This window comes from Bubalus bubalis, chromosome X, assembly GCF_019923935.1.
Source record: "Bubalus bubalis isolate 160015118507 breed Murrah chromosome X, NDDB_SH_1, whole genome shotgun sequence".
Lineage (NCBI taxonomy): Eukaryota > Metazoa > Chordata > Mammalia > Artiodactyla > Bovidae > Bubalus > Bubalus bubalis.
The window spans coordinates 42906508-42927998 of NC_059181.1; the positions used below are offsets into that span (position 1 = coordinate 42906508).

The window sequence follows — 21491 nt, forward strand, 5'->3', positions numbered from 1 at the left end:
GAGTCAATCTTCAAAGCATGTGAAAGGACCTAAAATTCACTATTAAAACTGAACTTTTGAAAGTTGATGTAAAGTTACAAAACCAAAGACATAAAATGCAACTCATTTAATTGTCCTCATTCCCCGTAGGATCCATCACTGAAGAATAAAATGACTCCATTCATTTATTCATCTATTAATGTAGTCAAAAATACTTATGCCTACTACAATTTCAACATCATGAATTCAACATAACAAAACAGCTTACTGAGATACATTTACATACAATAAACTTTAACCAATGAGTTCAGTGAGTTTTGATAAGGTATAGAGCTTAGTGTAAAGTTCAAATATGTAATTTTTGGTATAAATACATCCTGAATGTAGTTTTTGATCTCACAAATCTTAAAATTCTACATCTTTAACTTACAGAGTTTAGTAAGAGTTTTTTCAGACAATATAACTGGTGTTCTTACCACAATGAATTGAATTTACTCAGTTCCAAATACCTTACTCATTTGCTTTATGAAATGAAACAAAATCAAGGAAATGCCAAGATTCTGTGCCTTACAGAGAAATAAAACAATTTCTACCTTGTCTTTTAAAAATAATAATTCTGGAACTTTTAGATCCCACTAGTGCGAAAAAGCAGAGAAGGCAATGGCACCTGACTCCAGTACTCTTGCCTGGAAAATCCCATGGACGGAGGAGCCTGGTGGGCTGCAGTCCATGGGGTCGCGAAGAGTCAGACACGACTGAGCGACTTCACTTTCACTTTTCACTTTCATGCATTGGAGAAGGAAATGGCAACCCACTCCAGTGTTCTTGCCTGGAGAATCCCAGGGATGGGGGAGCCTGGTGGGCTGCCGTCTATGGGGTTTCACAGAGTCGGACATGACTGAAGTGACTTAGCAGCAGTAGCAGTGTGAAAAAGGGCTTCCCCGGTGGCTCAGTGGTAAAGAATCCATCTGCCAGTGCAGGAGACACAGGTTCAATCCCTGGGTTGGGAAGATCCCCTGGAAGAGGAAATGGCAACCCACTCCAGTATTCTTGACCGGAAAATTCCATGGATAGAGGAGCCTGGCGGGCTACAGTCCATGGGGTCGCAAAGAGTCAGACATGACTGAACAACTGAGTACAAGCACGAGTGTGGAAAAAAAAAATCCCTACAAAAATAGCTCATATTCCTATAGTGCGCACAATATTTCAGATGCTATTCTGAGTGTTTTAATGTATCAATTCAATGAATTTTCACAGCAATCCAATGTTTTAAAAAGTACTATTGATATTCCCATTTTATGGCTGAGGAAACTGAAGCACAAAGAGGTGTCCAAGATCACATAATGAGCCAGCAGCAAAGCCAGGCAGTTTCACTCCAGTGTCTGCTTCTATAACCACTATGAGCACTGGTTTCCATGGGGCCTTAGAGCCATCCTTTTCATAGATCGCATCTCTCAATTTCTGCTTCAGGGAGAAATTACATTTCAAAAGTGTTTTTCACTTTGTTTGGGTCACCATGTTTTGAAAGCACACTTGTATCTTGCAGTTTGATAAGAATCCGTGGAACATAAGATGGAAGCCATCTTATGTTCTACCTTGTCTTTTACAAATAATAATTCTGGAACTTTTAGATCCCACTAGTGCGAAAAAGCAGAGAAGGCAATGGAAGCCTACCATGGAAGCCATAATGAAAACACGAGGCTCCATTCACCCTCTGTGAGCTGTCCTAAAAGAAGAAAACCATTTTTTTAAAGAGGCTGATGTGACATTTCATTATTTGAGTTAATCCACCTTCTGATAACTGCCCTTGGGGCCAAGGCCAGAACATCCAGCAGGTGGTGGGGTGATGGTGCCAAAGTCCACCCCCCACACACACACAGTGTGCACTAGCATTGCACAACCCTAATTTAGAAATATAAGGCTTGGATTTTTAACTACAGTTTCCCAATTTTACCTCCATAAGGAAAAAAAAAAAGAAAACCTTTCTATTGAGGCAAAATTGCCCACGATTCAATGCCATCTCTCTTATCAAGCATCAGTTCAACAAATGAAAGATGAAATAACATGCAGCCATAGTAACAGCAGTTATCATGGAATTCAGATAGACTTGCTAAGCATGTTGAGGCTTAAAAAGGGGCTCAGAATGAAACACAACATCACTCAAATACACTAGTATTTTATATTCCACAAAAGATACTACTAAGTAAGTACCTGATGCTATACAGGAACATTTACTAGAACAATCTGGGGTCTTATCAAATCATTGACTAGAGTTCTCTAGGTTCGTGTGCCTTAAAAAGGCATAAATAGAAATTACAAAAGTATCTTTAAATAGAGCAATACAAAAATATGTTGTGGGAAATACCTCACAATTTGTCTCACTCACGCTCACGCGGGGTGATATTCAAAATGCTTGTTGGATATCAACTGACAAAGACTGATTTGAAAAATAATTGACCCAAATAACAATGGCTTAAGAAAGTCCCTGCAGTTTGTTTCTGTTCAGTCGCTAAGTTGTGTCTGACTCTTTGCAACCCCATGGACTGCAGCATACCAGCCTTCCTTGTCCTTCACTATGCCCTGGAGTTTGCTCAAACTCATGTCCATTGAGTTGGTGATGCCATCCAACCATCTCATCCTCTGCATTTTAGGAAGAGGGAGTTTTAGGGTACCAAAAAAACTGAGGAGTTGGAGTCTGGTCTGGAGGTTATTAAGATTGTCAAGATGTAGAAATAACAAGGTCTTACTGTACAGCACAGAGAACTATATTAAATATCCTCTGATAAACCAATGGAAAAAACACTTAAAAAAGAATGTATGTATGTGTATATATATAGATATATAGATATATATATAACAGAATCACTATGCTATACAGCAGAAATTAACCCAAACATTGTAAACCAGTTATATGCTTCAATAAAAAAAAATTTTTAATAAAGAAAATTTAAAAAGATTGTTTACATGTAGCTCTCAAGGGAGGGGCTTCCCCAGTGGTTCAGTGGTCAAGAATTCGCCTGCTAATATAGGAGACAAGGAGATGTGGGTTCAATCCCTGGCTTGGGAAGATCCCCTGGAGGAGGAAATGGCAACCCACTCCAGTATTCTTGCCTGGAAAATCCCATGGACAGAGGAGCCTGGTGGGCTACAGTCCACAGTCCATGGTGTTCAGTGTTACACAGCTGAGCAACTGAGCTCTCAAGGGATTCCTCGCTGATGACTGGCAAAAGGATTAATGGTTGAATTAATCAAAAGATAAGCAAACAACTAAGGACCCAGAACCCCCAGGCTGACAACAGGGTTGTTTCCCAAGGGTTCATGTTTATGTCAGTAATTTGGAACTTTTAACACATTTTGCCATAAAACAAAAATAGGAGAGATGGTGTATTCTCTTGGAAGTCTGAGAATTTTAAAATGTAATACTATTGTGAAAAATAATATAAAGTAGAAACACTAAACAATGTAATCAGTGCTGTTGAAACCCTTAGGCAATCATTTCCTGACACAATGCAGTAACAGCTAAAAAAAGGAAAAAGAAAATATCCACGATAATAACAAACGCCACCATAAAGCACTGAGCATTGCTTTGCTCTGTGTGAAGAAGTAGCGTTTAACATAAAAAAAAACCATTTGATTTTCACCACAGTACTGACAGGTATTATTATCCTCATTTTAAAAAGAAAAAAAAATGGAAGTTAAGAGACATTCACTGACTTGCCATAGACTATACAATTAGTAAATGGTGAGGGTTCAGCCCCAAACTGGAATTCTTAGCCACCACCCTTGGACCAAAAAGCAAAAGTTAAAAATGCAGTAACTCTATACACAGATTGATGCAATGTCTTTAAAACATTCTGCTGTCCATCTAAACAGAAGAATCTTAAAACATTGGTTTTTCTTTTAAACAGAGATTTAATTTTTGCCATCAGTTTGAAAGTGAAAGTAAAGTCTCTCAGTTGTGTCTGACTCTTTGTGATCCCATGGACTGCACACAGCCTGCCAGGCTCCTCCATCCATGGGATTTTCCAGGCAAGAATACTGGAGTGGGTTGCCATTTCCTTCTCTAGGGATCAAACCCGGGTCTCCCACATTGTGGCAGACTCTTCAGGCAACCAGTTTAGAAACAAGTATATAATCGCTGCCTACTTTTAAAAAGCTAATAAAAACTTGAGTTTAATATGCAGGATCAATGAATATTTCACAAACAAATGATTATTTGGCACTTTCAGAAGTAGCCCCTATGTGTCCTAGACAGGTCCCTGATAAGATCATCTCACTTGTTAGTTCTAAATGGTGCGGAATCTATGGTATTTTGCCTCAGGGAGTCTTCTTTGGATGAATAAGCCTAGTACGGCATAGCTGACTAAATGGTGGACGAAAGCCTCATGCCATGAAGTGATCAAAATATTTCATCTCCCTTTCCACATAGCTCACTTGGAAAATGTTTCCTCAAAGTGATGACTATCTCAATTATTTGGATATTTCAATCTGTATTAGATGCCCAAATTATTTTAAATACCTAGAAATCAGTGGTTTGCAGCATTATTAACATTCTATGCTTCCTGTTTTGTGCCACGGAAAAGGGCTTAAGAGTTAGAGACTGTAGGAGACTGAAAAGTACACAGTGCAAGTAACAAAAGGGCCTCTTCTAAGAGTCTTAAGAACAGTGAAGGAGTTGGGATTTGGAAGGAAGATAAAAATCAAAATCGCCATCTGCCTCACTCTTCGCTTTGTCAGTCTGTCTTATGTCCTTCCTATCAAAAGCTGATATTTAACAGAATTTTTTGGCATTATGAAATGCAAGGCTAATTGTTCTGAAAACATTATCAAATATCAGTACTTCCATGTTACAAAGGACTTTTTCTCAGTTTAAAGTTACCAAAAAAGTATCATGTTGACCAAAACTGAGAAAAAAAAATTCACGGTACATTAAAGCATCTCTAAACTTATAACCCTAGTAAACCTTATAAGCACGCTTTTAGGAAGGAAAAAAGCCAAAAACATGCAAATAGCCCTCATCACCTCTGTCGCTTCCGACAAAGCAATGGTTTTATGAGAAAATTCTAGAAACAACCAACTGACCTTCTAATCAAAGAACTGGAATTCTTTGATGTCTCTACAAAGAATGCCTTTTCAGTTATTTAACACATACACACACACAAAAGAGGCTGGGGTAAGAAGAAAAAATGTCATCAATGTGAGACTAAATTAATTAAAGGAAAGTGGCATTTATAGGTACAATTCAGACGTTAATTGCCGAACTCTTCAACACAGAGTAGAGGGGCAGGTGGACACAGGTTCAATCCTTGGTCAGGGAACTAAGATCACACATGCCCTGCAGCACTGCCAAAAAAAAAAGAAGAAAGAAAGTTGTGATCAATGTGTTCTCAGGAAAGAGGAGTCGGTCTGGACTTAAAGAGGAGGAACTGTTTGGTCAAAGTATTTCTTAATGAGTAGTTTAGTGGTTTAGTTCCCAAAAGACGGGAATATTTTGAGCACTGACTACATGCCAGTTTCAATTCCAAATGTTTTACATATAAGAATTTATTTATTCTCCTAACAACTCTATGAAGTTGGCAGATGTAAAAAGCAAAGCACAGAGAGGTCAAGTAATGTACCCAAGGTCACACAGCTGGCGACCAGCAGAGCCAGTATTCAAATCTAGGCAATGTAACTCCAGAAAACAAACATGGAAAGCAGTCTTCCTCACACTAAATGATGAAACACTGAAAGCCTTCTGCAGAACATCACGAACCACATAAATACCAGGGCCACTGCTAGCACATTCCATGCCTTTGTGTAAATTACAGGAAGAAAGAAGAAATTACACTCGTGGCAGGTAAGTTTCAAAAAAGCATCCTTTCTTCAGGTGAATACAGCTCACATTGGTGTTTGGCTAGCAGTGTGTGGGCTGGATTGCATCCCCCCTCTTTCACTGCATCAGTCTGAATAGCTCATGCTGTGGCCTCAAAACTCAGAGAACTTATTTCCTGAATGATAAGAATTTAATTACCTAGTCTTTGTGTCCTCAATGTGAATACACAGTTGGCACTTGCCTGGATTCATTTAATAGCCTTCAGCAAAGATGATATTTAATTACTTAGTCAAGAAATAAACAACTGGCTGCAGTGGTGTCTATATAATCATATTTAACATAGTATAAGAAAACTAAAATATTGATGCACATTGAAACTGATGTCTTCTTGTCACACCAGAAATGGTAAAGGGACTTTAACAAAGAAAAAGAGCTGGAAAGAAAGCCAGCCAATCAATTATAATAACTACCTTACATTGCTAAAACACTATGGTTTCCAATACTCACACACATTCAGTTCTTAACAATAAGCCTTTGAGGCTTGTGTTGTTTATCTTATTTTTCAGATTAGAAAATGGAGGCTCAAAGACATTCTCAAGGGCTTGCTCACTGTGATACAATTAGCGATGGCAGAGCTCAGTCTATAGTCTAGCTCTGTTTCTGTGTCTTGGGTGTTTTTCATTAGTCACGTGACATCCTATAATATACAAAGGCTAAAGTTGTTTAAAACAATTTCTCAAACTGTTCTGAGTTTTTTTTTTTTTAATTTTTGAATATCTTGTTTTTTTCTTTTCTTTTATTTTTTAACTTTACAATATTGTATTGGTTTTGCCATATATCATATTTCTTTATTGACTTTCTTGGAAAGGATATATTGATAAAAAACCACCTTAAGCATATCAGTGTGCAAAACCCCAGGACCATGTCATTCACAGGCAGACGTGAAGACAGTAGGACACCTCCACTAAACTACTGATTAGGAGATGCTTTGGCCAAACAGTTCCTCCTTCTTAAGTCTAGACTGACTCCTCTTCCCTGAGAACACACTGATCACAACTTTCTTTCTTTTTTTTAAGCAGTGCCACAAGGCACGTGGGGGATCTTAGATCCCTGACTGGGGATTGAACTCGTGCCCCTGGATTGGGACTGCCAAGTCTTCACCACTGGACCACCAGGGAAGTCGCACAACTTTCTTGAAAACTGAAATAACACATGCTATAAACCAAACATACCAATGTGCACCGTCCTTTTGATCACAGAGAAGCAAAGTCTAGAATAAGATTATTGACATCTTGCTCCCAAATATGAAAAATGTAAGACTCCAAGCCTTCTTGGAAGCCCTTTGCTCTGTTTTCTCTTAGACAGTCAAAATATACAACCCCCAAAACAAATGGCAATAGCTGCTAAAATACAGGAGACCTTTACTGAAGCCTTAGGCCGTAGGATGATTTATGCTCTTGAAAAGGAGAGAAAAAAAAATCAAAATTTCATGAGTTGCCATAGAAACCTTTCTCCAGATGTGCTGCTTCTGAAATACTACAATGAGACTGCCTCCCAAGGCCTTTCAGAATACGTCTGCTGCTGCTGCTGCTGTTAAGTCGCTTCAGTCATGTCCGACTTTGTGCGACCCCATAGATGGCAGCCCACCAGGCTCCCCGTTCCTGGGATTCTCCAGGCAAGAATACTGGAGTGGGTTGCCATTTCCTTCTCCAATGCATGAAAGTGAAAAGTGAAAGTGAAGTCGCTCATTCGTGTCCGACTCTTAGCGACCCCATGGACTGCAGCCTACCAGGCTCCTCCATCCATGGGATTTTCCAGGCAAGAGTACTGGAGTGGGGTGCCATCGCCTTCTCCAAGAATACGTCTAAAACCATACAAATCATTTTATCACGCTTTATATGTAAATTATTGCATTTTCTTAAAATGTCAGCCATCTTCATGAGTCTTGTTTCATAGGCAAGCTCTTGTCTTTCTTTGTTGTCTGAAAGGAGTGGGGTTATCTTTTGTGTTTTACAATCGTGGTGGACAAAATTTGTTCTTGTCTTACCTCTGTATGATCTCCCAAGAAAAAAGGAGGCAAACCCAGAAATTCCAGCTTGGTCTTTCCCAAATATGGGTGTTATAGTCTTCATTTTTAAAATTGGCACAGAAAACTACAATCATTTAATTCACCTGCCTTGAATCCTTTTGGAAATTCAATGGAATATATATAAATAAATAAACATACTCCTTTAGCAATACTGTTTTTGAAGTATCAAAAATAATCATATGATTCCACCATAATTTCCCTGACTATGATTTAAGGGTAAAATAACTCATTGCCATGATAGCAGCCCTCCTATGGATTACCAACATGATTAAAAAAAATCTTTTTTTACCAACATGGTTTTTAGAATCACGAACATTCTTAAGGTAGAATATAAAATTGCAGAGATATCATTCCCACTTCGGCTCACCCACTCTCTACACCCTAGTCTCTGAAAGAGCTGGGTGTTACAAATGCCCAGAAAAGGGTCAGAAGTCTGCTGTAGAATACTTTGAATACTTCTCATTTAAACAGCTCCATTCACCAAAACTGAGATGATCAACTTGGAATTCCAGAACAGAATAAAATGTGGGTATTGTTAAGGAAAAGAAATCTGGATGAGATTAACAAGTAACTGGAAGAAATGAAGTTACAAGGCAGTCACTTGGGAGCCTAGTATGGAGCCTGGCCCAGGAGTTTTACTTTGCCCCAGAAACATTCTTGTGAGCCAGAGACCAAGGCAGTCAGCGGTGTGCAAGGACTAGAGTGAAGGGAAAACAGCCTCATTCAAGGATAAGGCATTCTGTAGAAAAGCATGAGTCCTCACCTGTCTGGCCCTCACTTTCCCCATCTATAAAATGAAGTGATTAGATCAACCCCCTTTCCATTCTGTGATTAGTCTACATGAGACAAGATAACAATTTTAAATAATCCAAGATTTCATGATATAGGTGGTGTCTTTACAACCCTAAAGCATTACCCCAAAGCCTCCCCTGTGGAGAATGAAATTTGAGTGACCTCCAGAGGTGTTAATAAAAAACATGTGATTTTTGTGCTCTGCTGGAACCAAGAAATGCAGATTCAAACAAAGCTGGTTGAGGATAGGCATGCTAAGGTAATTAGAGGTAAAAGGTTCAGATGCTGTCATTTCCTCTGAAATTCATTGCAAAATAAGAAGGATTGATGGATCAAGAGCAGGACAGATAGATAGATAATATGGAATAAGACAAATACAGCAAAAAAGTTAACCACAGAATTTAGTTGGTAGGTATATGAGTGTTGACTGTATAATTCCTTGAAAATTTTTACAATAAAAAAGATCTGGGGGGAAAAAACATTAAATCAAGTGGTCAAAAGGTACAAACTTCCAGTTATAAACTAAGTCATCATGATGTGATGTATAGTATGGTGACTATAATTAATAATACTATATTATACATATGAAAATTGCTAAGAAAGTAGATCTTCAGAGTCCTCATCACAAGAAAAACATTTGTACCTGTGTGGTGAAAGTGAAGTCGCTCAGTTGTGTCCGACTCTTTGCAACCCCATGAACTGTAGCCCACCAGGCTCCTCCATCCATGGGATTTTCCAGGCAAGAATACTGGAGTGGGTTGCCATTTCCTTCTCCATACACATCCACACACATCACCTATGTGGTGATGGATATTAACTAGACATATTGTGGTGATCATTTCATAGTATATACAAATATTGAAACTTTATATGGTGTACCTGAAACTGATATAATGAATGGTACATGTCAATTGTATCTCTATTTGCTAAAATTGGCTATAAAGTCAAAATTATGAGGATGATTATTTGAAGTGTGAAGTAGGTGGGTTTTCTTAGACTATATATATATATATATATATATATATATACACACACACACACACATATATATATGTATATCTTTAATTGCAGAATACTTAAGGTTTGCCCAACTTAAAGATGAGTGAAGCACTGTTTAAATACAAACATTCAAATGTTTGCTGACATTTTCTGTATCAACAATGGCTGTTAGTAATATGTTACCAAGCTGCTGTAAAATAAAATAAACACACACACACAAGTTAAACTGGTTTCCATCCAGATGGACTTTGAGAGTCTTTAATTAATGTACTGCATGTCTCCATCAGGGCTTCCCAGGTGGCTCAGACAGTAAAGAATCTGCCTGCAATTCAGGAGACTCAGGTTCCATCCCTGGGTCAGGAAGATCCCCTGGAGAAGGGAATGGCTATCCATTCCCTTCTTCTTGCCTGGAGAATTTCATGGACAGAGGAGCTTGCCGGGCTATAGGTCATGGGGTCATAAAGAGATGGACATGACTCAGTGACTAGCATGCATACCTTCATCAGCAGATACTATATATGCATGCTTGTGTGCATGCTTAGTCACTCCAGTCACGTCAACTGTTGGCGACCTTATGGATTGTAGCCCGCCAGGCTCCTCTGTCCATGGAATTCTCTAGGCAAGAATACTGGAGTGGGTTACCACGCCCTCCTTCAGGGGATCTTCCCCACCCAGGGATCAAACCCATGTCTCCTGCATCTCCTGCATTGCAGGTGAATTCTTTAACTACTGAGCTACCTGGGAAGGCCCAGGTGCTGTATGTACCATTTATATCATTTCTTAGTCTCTATAACCTATTGGGCGACAGGGGGTGAAAATGACTTTCTCAAAGGCAGAAATGTCTCCTTATATATTTTGGGAAATACTATCCTAAAGCAACTGGTCCATTTGGTCAATGTGGCTACAACTGGTGGTAGGTTGGTCACAGAAACCCCTCTCAGAAAGAGTCCTCCTCTCTTTCCCCCTACATGTCGAACATTCTCAACCACACCATGTCCTTAAGCTGCACGTAGTCAAGGAGTTGATTCCCAAGCATGATTTGCTTCTAGACGAGAACAATGACCAACAAGAGAGGCACCAGAGCAGTGGGAAGAAGATGACTGTAATGTATTTGGAAAGTGAGCTTCCTGGAGAGGCTGAAAAGTGTATTTAGTTCTACCAAGTGGAAAATAGTTAAACGAGAAGAAAAAAGTGTCCTACCAAGAATGAAACTAGAAGTTTTCCTCTTTCTTCCTCTTTCAAGACATGCAGTACAGTACAAAGGCCCATGGGCTACCAGTTTAGAACCTCTGCTCTAAACTATCTGGGCCTCAACTCATTAATAGTGACATGACTTCAGCAAAGGACACCATTTTCTTGGGTTTTTACTGATGCATTAGCTTCTCACATGGCTTCAAATATGGCAGTCCTTCCAACTACAAAGCAGGGCTGTTCATCAAACCAATAAGGAAATCCCTAGTTTTCAGCATATTTACAATGTAGGGATAACTGGCAAACCTGAAACTGGTGAATGATCAACTCTTATCCATTTTCCCAGGTTTTTTTCTGACTCATAACTTGGGCCCAGTCATTTGCCCAAGAGCCCATGGAATGAAACCTGGAATTCATCTTTTAATTTTCCTGGTCCCTTCTCCCATCTTACCCTTAATGCCCTAAAGATCCAGCATGACTCTGTCCCTGCCAACTTTTCTATCTTTGTCCTTCAGCTCCCTACCTGGCACCTTATACTCCAGCAATATTGAAATCCTACCCCACCCACCCCCCTCCCCATGATTCTTTCCATATCCCACACTATTTAGTGTTTCCAGACCTTTGTTATACTGGAAAGATTTCACTTAGTTTCATCTCACCCCCCAAAATTTGGTTCAGGCTCTAGACAATTTGCCCTAACCAGCCTCCCACCCCAAGGTGGGTTAGGAGCCCAGAGTTGAGGTTTTCATAACAATGAATACGTTACCCCCTTTTAGATCACCTACAATAAGAATGAGGAGGCCATTTGGGGCTGAGGCAGAATTTGCATCTAAATCCCCAAGACTATTTTGAGAGCTCTATAATTTTAAACTTCTCACTCAATTTACTTTTGGAAAGAGGATTTTCCTGTTATTTCGTATCAACAGTTCAGAGATAGGTTGAAAGCACTCCATGTCTGTTCAAAACTCAGCCTGTGGTTTGATAAAAGGCTTTCAGAAAGCCAAAATGAGCTGACAACGTCTGTGAAGACAAGGCCTCAAATGGAACTCGGATGAAATTACTTATGTGTTCATTAGGTTCAATTCTTTCTAAGGAAGATTATACCTCAAAAAAAAAAAAGTAAAAAAAAAAAATTCTAAATCTCAGTGAGAGGCCCTGGACTCAGTTGTCAGGCTAATATCAAAAGAGGACCTGCCACACAAAAATGAATACGAATACCAAAATGTACAGGAAAACAATAGCTACTGTTTTCTGGGCAAATTATTTCAGGGGTATCTGTAGTTGGGATCTAGCTTCCTCATTCACCTTAGGACATCTACTCAGTTATCCCAAATCAGAAACAAATTTGAGTGCTTTTAGCCAGAATATCTAGATTTCATGCTGAGCAGTGGGCCCCAACCTTTACTAATCCAATTGTCTTCATTAATTCCTTGTGTGAAATTGCCTTTGTATCACTTCAAAAAGGAAATGTTCTTCTTTCTAAAAAATTCAACCCCTCTCATATTCATGGTCTACCATGAGTTAGGTGATTAAATAAATGTATCCTCCTTCTTTAAACCTCAAGTCCCTGATCTGTAAAGGAATGGAAGTATTTGTTGTTGTTGTTTAGTCGCTCAGTTGTATCTGACTCTTTGTGACACCACGGACTGCAGCACACCAGGTCTTTCTCTCCCGGAGCTTGCTCAAACTCATGTTCACTGAGTCAGTGATACCATCCAACCATCTCATCGTCTGTCACCCCCTTATTTACTCCCTACCTCATCAAGTAGTTGTAAAAAGAAATTGAGGCCAAATATATAAGGCTCTCAGCACATTGCCTGTTGCATGGTGTATACTCAGTAAATAACCAATGGATGAATGAATCCAGCATCTTAGGAAGTATTTGGCCTTGAAATTGGAAGAATAAGGTTCCGATCCCACTCTGCCCCTTAGGCCCTGTGAAATCTTCAGCAAGTAACTTCCGAACGCCTTCTAATTCCAGTCTGTAAAACAGGGATGTCCCTTGCAGGCAGAGTTGATAGAACAACCAAAAAAATGACTGGATCTTAAGCCACCTTATTTTTAACCTATACAAAACAAATGGATAAACTGCATCACAGACTGGATGAATGCCCACCGACCATAGCAGAGAAGAGGTAAAGCAATTTTTTCTCTGTTGGTAACATTTTTATCATGGACTTGGAGCAATCTAAGTAATATCTTTTGATTAGCAATCCTTGGAATGAATATTGCAATCTCTTTTCTAAAATTAAGACCATTATATTTGACAGATGGTTGTTTAGTCGCTCAGTCGTGTCTGACTCTTTGTGACCCCATGGACTGTAGCCCGCCAGGCTCCTCTGTCCATGGGATTCTCCAGGCAAAAATACTGGAATGGGTTGCCATTTCCTTCTCCAGGGGATCTTCCTGACCCAGGGATTGAACCCACTTCCTCTGCATCTCCTGCATTGGTAGGTGGATTCTTTACTGCTGAGCTACTCGGGAAGCCTATTTGACAGATATCTTCACACATCCCACTGTCCAAAATGGCTATTTCATACCTTTTCTTCTTAAACTTCCATGACACTAACCCCCTGACCCTAGCCCTCTTCAACTAATGACTCTGTTTCATTTTTTATTGAGAAAATAAAATAACTCTTTCATCTTTTCATAATAAATCCAACTATATACCTTCACCTGTGCCTATATGTGCTGCTTTACCTTCTATGACTCAAATGAAGTGGATTCTTTAAGGAAGTCAACCTTTGCGACTCTTTTTGGATCCTATTCCCCCCAGGGCTTTGGTCCTCTAATCACATACTTTCTCTCCTGCAACATCAATTTCTCCCTCCCTCTTGGATCACTGTTATCAGCAAACAAACCTGCTCTGGTATTTCCCATCTTCAAAAAACCTAACTGTGGCCCAATACCTCCTTTAACTAAAACCCCTTCCCTCTGCATCTCTTCACAATACTACAAAGAGTTATCTTCGGCCATTGCCTCTATTTCCCCATTTCACTGCAATCACTTTCTTCTTTACCATTCCACCTAGACTACTCTTGTCAAGGATGCCAGTGATTTTCATAATGCAAACCCCACAGTCCAGTCTTGGTCCTTAAATTATTTGTCCTCTTAGCATCTTCTGGTCTTGTCCTCCTTTTTATCCTCCCTCTCTCTTTAAATATCTGTAGGATCTGCATTGATGTCTTTATTTTTTAGGCTGCACTATGCAGCTTTCAGGATCTTACTTCCCTGACTGGGGATCAAACCCAGGCCATGGCAGTGAAAGGCTGGAATCCTAACCACTAGGCCACCTGGAACTCTCATATCTTCCTTCTTGACCCACTCTCTTCACTGGTTTTTGGGCTACACACTTCCTTGAGATTCTTCCTCTCTCTTATCCTTCTCAGACTCCTTTGCTGGATTTTCTCCCCTTTCCAGCTTCTAAATGTTGGAGAACCCCGGAACTAGGTTTCTTGGACCTTTTTTTAAAAAATCCTTTCTGGGTGATCCTTAATTATGCCTTCAGCTATTTAAAAAATCATCTCAAACTGAACATATTCCAAACAGAGGTCTTGAGTGAGTCTCCTCCCTCAAATCAGTTCTTGTGCATGCTTTTCCATCTCAGTAATGGTAGCACTTTTCACCCAGTTGTTCAGGCCAAAATCCAGAATTTGTCTTTGATTCTTTTTCCCCTGGCCACTCCACCCTCCAATCAATACATCAGTAAGTCAACTTGACCTGAATACAACCATTTCTTAGCACCCATACTACTACTACTACTACCTTGATCTCTTAGAGATTCTTAGGACAGAATCTCTCCTTTGGATTATTGCAATAGCCTTGCAACTGCTTCCACTCTAACGTCTCTAAAGTTTCAATTTACATAGCATAGAATATATTTTAAAGCAAAATCAAATTTATGACATTTCCCTGTTTCAAATCTTCCAATGACTTCTAGTGCAAAGAGACAACCCCACCTCATTATACTTAACTTACCGGGACACATATGAACTCTTGTCTATGTATCCTGCCTTCCTACCCACTTTATTCCACTAGAGCTTTGTTGATTTTCCTTCTGTTCCTTGAACACTTCAAGGTTTCCCCACCATAGGGGCTTTGGATCAATTGTTCCCATCTCCTATGATACTTTTTTTTCCCCCTGATATTTACATGTTCAGCATCTCTGATCTCAACTTCTATTTCAAGTCTAAAGAAGAAGTATTCCTTGATTCTGCTCCATCACACCATCTATTTTATTTTTCATGGATTACTTACCACTGGTAGTACTTTCTGTGTGTGTGTGTGTGTGTGTGTGTGTATATATATATATATATATATATATATATAGGCGGCTCAGCAGTAAAGAATCTGCCTGCAATTCGATCGCTGGGTTGGGAAGATCCCCTAGAGAAGGAAATGGCAACCCACTCCAGTATTCTTGCCTGGAAAAATCCCATGGACAGAGGAGCCTGGCAGGCTACAGTCCATGGGGTCGCAAAAGAGTTGGACACAACTGAGCAACTAAACAACAACAATGTATGTAGGTAGATAGGAATTTATCTGGTTGATTAATTGGTTATCTATTGTATGATCTTCCTTACTAGATTATAAGCTCTATGAAGGCAGGGATCTTACTTGTTTTGTTTCCTACTTTATTCCCAGCATCAGGGAGAATATCTGACATAGAGACATTCTCAATATTTGTTGCTGGCTTGAAACAAGTCTAGATTTAAGGGCCTAGACAAATCTAGATTTAAGGGCCAAGATCTGATAGATAGAGTACCTGATGAGCTATGGAATGAGGTCATGACATTGTACAGGAGACAGGGGTCAAGACCATCCCCAGGGAAAAGAAATGCAAAAAAGCAAAATGGCTGTCTGGGGAGGCCTTACAAATAGCTGTGAAAAGAAGAGAAGTGAAAAGCAAAGGAGAAAAGGAAAGATATAAACATCTGAATGCAGAGTTCCAAAGAATAGCAAGAAGAGATAAGAAAGCCTTCTTCAGCGATCAATGCAAAGAAATAGAGGAAAACAACAGAATGGGAAAGACTAGAGATCTCTTCAAGAAAATCAGAGATACCAAAGGAACATTTCATGCAAAGATGGACTCAATAAAGGACAGAAATGGTATGGACCTAACAGAAGCAAAAGATATTAAGAAGAGGTGGAAAGAATACACAGAAGAACTGTACAAAAAAAATCTTCATGACCCAGATAATCACGATGATGTGATCACTGACCTAGAGCCAAACATCCTGGAATGTGAAGTCAAGTGGGACTTAGAAAGCATCACTATGAACAAAGCTAGTGGAGGTGATGGAATTCCAATGGAGCTATTTCAAATCCTGAAAGATGATGCTGTGAAAGTGCTGCACTCAATATGCCAGCACATTTGGAAAACTCAGCAGTGGCCACAGGACCGGAAAAGGTCAGTTTTCATTCCAATCCCAAAGAAAGGCAATGCCAAAGAATGCTCAAACTACCACACAATTGCACTCATCTCACACGCTAGTAAGGTAATGCTTAAAATTCTCCAAGCCAGGCTTCAGCAATATGTGAACCATGAACTTCCTGATGTTCAAGCTGGTTTTAGAAAAGGCAGAGGAACCAGAGATCAAATTGCCAACATCCGCTGGATCATGGAAAAAGCAAGAGAGTTCCAGAAAAGCATCTATTTCTGCTTTATTGACTATGCCCAAGCCTTTGACTGTGTGGATCACAAGAAACTGTGGAAAATTCTGAAAGAGATGGGAATACCAGACCACCTGATCTGCCTCTTGAGAAATCTGTATGCAGGTCAGGAAGCACCAGTTAGAACTGGACATGGAACAACAGACTGGTTCCAAATAGGAAAAGGAGCTCGTCAAGGCTGTATATTGTCACCCTGTTTATTTAACTTATATGCAGAGTACATCATGAGAAACACTGGACTGGAAGAAACGCAAGCTGGAACCAAGATTGCTGGGAGAAATATCAATAACCTCAGATATGCAGATGACACCACCCTTATGGCAGAAAGTGAAGAGGAACTCAAAAGCCTATTGATGAAGGTGAAAGTGGAGAGTGAAAAAGTTGGCTTAAAGCTCAGCATTCAGAAAACGAAGATCATGGCATCCGGTCCCATCACTTCATGGGAAATAGACGGGGAAACAGTGTCAGACTTTATTTTGGGGGGCTCCAAAATCACTGCAGATGGTGACTGCAGCCATGAAATGAAAAGACGCTTACTCCTCCTTGGAAGGAAAGTTATGACCAACCTAGATAGCATGCTAAAAAGCAGAGACATTACTTTGCCAACAAAGGTTCGTCTAGTCAAGGCTATGGTTTTTCCTGTGGTCATGTATGGACGTGAGAGTTGGACTGTGAAGAAGGCTGAGCGCCGAAGAATTGATGCTTTTGAACTGTGGTGTTGGAGAAGACTCTTGAGAGTCCCTTGGACTGAAAGGAGATCCAACCAGTCCATTCTGAAGGAGATCAGCCCTGGGATTTCTTTGGAAGGAATGATGCTAAAGCTGAAACTCCAGTACTTTGGCCACCTCATGCGAAAAGTTGACTCATTGGAAAAGACTCTGATGCTGGGAGGGATTTGGGGGCAAGAGGAGAAGGGGACGACAGAGGATGAGATGGCTGGATGGCATCACTGACTCGATGGACGTGAGTCTGAGTGAACTCCGGGAGTTGGTGATGGACAGGGAGGCCTGGCGTGCTGCGATTCATGGGGTGGCAAAGAGTCGGACACGACTGAGTGCCTGATCTGATCTGAAACAAGTCAGACAAGTTAGTTAGCTCAGCTGTGAAAGACGAAGAGGGGCTCATCTTGCAAAGAACTTACTCTAGTGGGTTCATCAGAATGCATTTCTACTCAAAATCTGATGTGTCATGAAGCTTATTTTAATGTCAATGTGACCATTTGATCGCAAGTGCCCTTTAAAATATTCAACCCCAAATTTCCTGTTCCAAATATCTTTTTAATCACAAATTTAACATAAAATTTTTCAAGGGAAAAAGTATCAGTATAGAAATGGAGCCTTCCATCTGGTTAAGGATTCAAAGAGGCCCCCAAATATTAACAGTACAATGTCAGCTCCATAGCCTGCCTGCCTTCCTCACATCTAAAGGCTTTAGAGTTCCTTTTAATCAATAACACAACCTGGCACTGGTCAGAAAACTAAACTCAATAGAAGATCACTGGAGCAACTGATATTTTAAAAAGGTATTTTAAAGGCTTTGTTAATTACTAAATCCTCTGGGGCATTTAAATCTTAAGCCTGCACCATGAGATTATGGGACAGAAAGGTACCTGGGCTATGTTGAACTACCTACTTACAGAAATTTCTTATACAGTAAATGTGTTTTAATATATTCTACCTGAAATTGTGTGTGTGTGTTTAAGCACCTTAAACAAACTCTGTACTCCCAAGCTCTGGGCATAGCCCCCTTCCAAATTGAAAGCAGAAACCACTTCTAATGGGAAAGGCCACTTCATCTTGTTAAATGGAGGTAGAATCCAGAACTAGGGATCCTGTGATCTTTGACAAAATCCTTCTAGATGAAGGAGCAATGGAACTGAAAATGCCAGCATCACCACTCATAACCCACAGTTGCAAAAATTATATTTAACAGCCGGTGGCGAAGAGTCAGATACGACTGAGCGACTTCACTTTCACTTTTCACTTTCATGCATTGGAGAAGGAAATGGCAACCCACTCCAGTGTTCTTGCCTGGAGAATCCCAGGGACAGGGGAGCCTGGTGGGCTGCCGTCTATGGGGTCGCACAGAGTCAGACACGACTGATGCGAATTAGCAGCAGCAGCAGCAGCAGTAACAAAATTCTAAATCTGGAAAGTTATGCTGTGATATTCTGTTTTTCTGTGCTCCTCTGTCCCCCTGAATTTCTATAGATCTAGTGAGTCTATTTCTGGGGCTCCTCTAAGTGTGTGGGGCTCCATGTATTTAATACATTCTTAGCTCTGTCTTACTATATCCATCTATATCCCATACTTCCCCAGTTCCTTCTGTATCTCATAACTGACCCAACTACAAAGCCAATAGTTACATATTTTCCCATTTGTTGACTTTGGCTGAAAATATATAGCAATTTGGGACTCATCTCAGCACAGGGGAAGTTTGAAATCACTCTTTCCTGTAGGAGTGCTTTGTGAAAGCAGGAGAATCACAGCACGAATTTTGCATAGAATAATACCTCAAGGAAAACATGCTCAAGGACGTTTACTTATTGGATTAAGCCACTTTAATTGTAGTATCAGAACCATCCTGTGGCCACTGGCCATACACCTGGGTGTGAAATCTGTACCCTGAAAGGGGCTGAGAAGCTCACAGAAGACTGCATGCATGCATAATGGCTCTCAAAGAGTATTTAAATATCTTGGTTAAAATGTTTCTAGTATTAGTTACTTACCAGTTCAAAAACAAATACATAAATACTGGTTTATTCAAAAAGAATAGATTCCACCCCATATTCTAACCACAAATTAAGAAAAATAATGAAATAATAGTAGCCCTTCCAGATAATATAATTGATTAATAGATAAAAGAAAAATGTTCAACTTTTTAGTAAGTAAAAATTACAAACAACCATTACACCTCTCAATTTGAGAAATGGAGAAATACCATTTTCACTCACAATTTAAGAAAGTTTTGGGAAAAAAGGATGGTATTAAAGGCTGCCAACAATGTGATGAAACAAAGCTGGCTGGAATAGTAATTGGTAAGACATTTGAGAAAAGCAATCTGGCAGTATCTATCAAAACCTTTAAACTGTCCATATCTTTAAATCAGACATTGTTACTTTACGATTTAATTCCAAGAAATAATATCAAATGTGGAAAAATATTATTCCTAAAGATCTTTGGGTTAATGTCATTTATAATAACAATACTCATACAAAAAATATAATGTCCAATAATTTGGTATTAGTTAAGTAAGCTATGGTAAGCTTATTTGATATTAAATTGTGTTCATAAAGACTGTAAAAATGTAGAAAATGTTCATGTTTTAATATCAGGTGAAAAGATATAAAATTGTGTCTGTACTATGACTATAAATATCAATATGTCACACACACATGCAGAAGAACCAAACAAATGCATGAAAAAAGACTGAAAGAAAACACACCCAAGTGTTAAGAGTGGTTGTCTTTGGATGGTAAGACTTAAAAATGAACTTGTGAAAATAACTCATCCAGGAATAGTAAGAAAAAAATTATTGTGATGACAAATGAGTGGTTTAGGTTATTGGGCTATTTCCAGGAATCACTGACTTTTTGTTATACATTTATACTTTTTAGAGACCTAAAATTAAGCACTTAGAGTCCCATAGTTGCAAAACTTCTCTCTCTGTAAATCATAGTCTGCCTTTATATTGACACCAACCCTCCCTATTTCAGAAGAAAATTGCATGCAAGTAAATTCACAGAAGTGCTTACCCAAAGCTGTCAAATCTAATAAACTCAACTACTTGATATTTTATGAAATTTACTCCAGTTACAACCTAATGATGGGATTGGGGGAAAAAAGCAAAGGATGTACATTATTTTTTCAAGGCTCAGGAGCTGTTTCCCTTAACTGTTTTTTGAACACCACCAATATATCTTTATTAGATTACCCTGTAAATTTTGGAACTTAATAATATTGTTTATATTGTGCTTTCTAAACTGATGAATACAATGTAATTATTGTTCACCCATTAAGGGACTGAATTTGGCATCATGATCTGTATTCCAGGCTCACAGGCCAACTAAAATTCCCCAATGTTCATAGAAAAAATTGTAACTAAGAAAAATACTTCTTATATGTTAAATACAATATCTAAATATACACATAAATATACTCCTGTAAATATACACATTCTCTATATAAGCATATACTTAAATATATAGTTAAGTATTTTTTTTTTGGTCAGGGTTTTCATGTGAATGTTGGAACATTTTGCACCAAGGATCTCTTTCAGTCCCAATCATCTGGGGAAAGCATACAGGAGAAGCAGGCAAGTTCTGCCTGTCTCATTCCAATTTCCTGGATTAATACAGTCAACTTCTTCTCTCAGAAGGCAACAAAAAATACCAACTTGCTAGGTGCATCCACACAATGTGGTATCCAGAAAACCACTGAAGGTGACATTTAAAAACCTTAGGTATAGAGAACAGATTTGTGGTTCCCAAGTAGGGGGGATAGGCAAGGGAAAGAATGAGAGTTTGGTATTAGCAGAGGCAAGCTATTATATACAGGATGGATAAACAGTAAGGTCCTACCATATAGCACAGGGAACTATATTCAATATTCTGTGACAAACCATAAAGGAAATGTACACACACACACACACACACACACACACACATACACACACGTGGGGCTTCCAAGGTGGCTAGGTGGTAAGGAATCTGCCTGCAATGCAGGAGACATGGGTTCTATCCCTGGGTTGGGAAGATCCCCTGGAGAAGAGAATGGCAACCCACTCCAATATTCTTGCCTGGAGAATTCTATGGACAGAGGGGCCTGGTGGGTTACAGTTCATGGGGTTGCAAAGAGTTGGACGTGACTGAGCAACTAAACAACCACAATATAACACATATATGTATATAAACTGAGTCACTTTGCTGTACAGAGGAAATTAACACAGCATTGT

At 39.4% G+C, this 21491-nt stretch overlaps 1 protein-coding gene across 1 annotated transcript in view; it reads right to left on the reverse strand.

The window, feature by feature from the left end:
• MAOB (monoamine oxidase B) overlaps positions 1-21491 on the reverse strand; it is a 118674-nt gene that overhangs the window by 75037 nt on the left and 22146 nt on the right. The window lies entirely within an intron of this gene.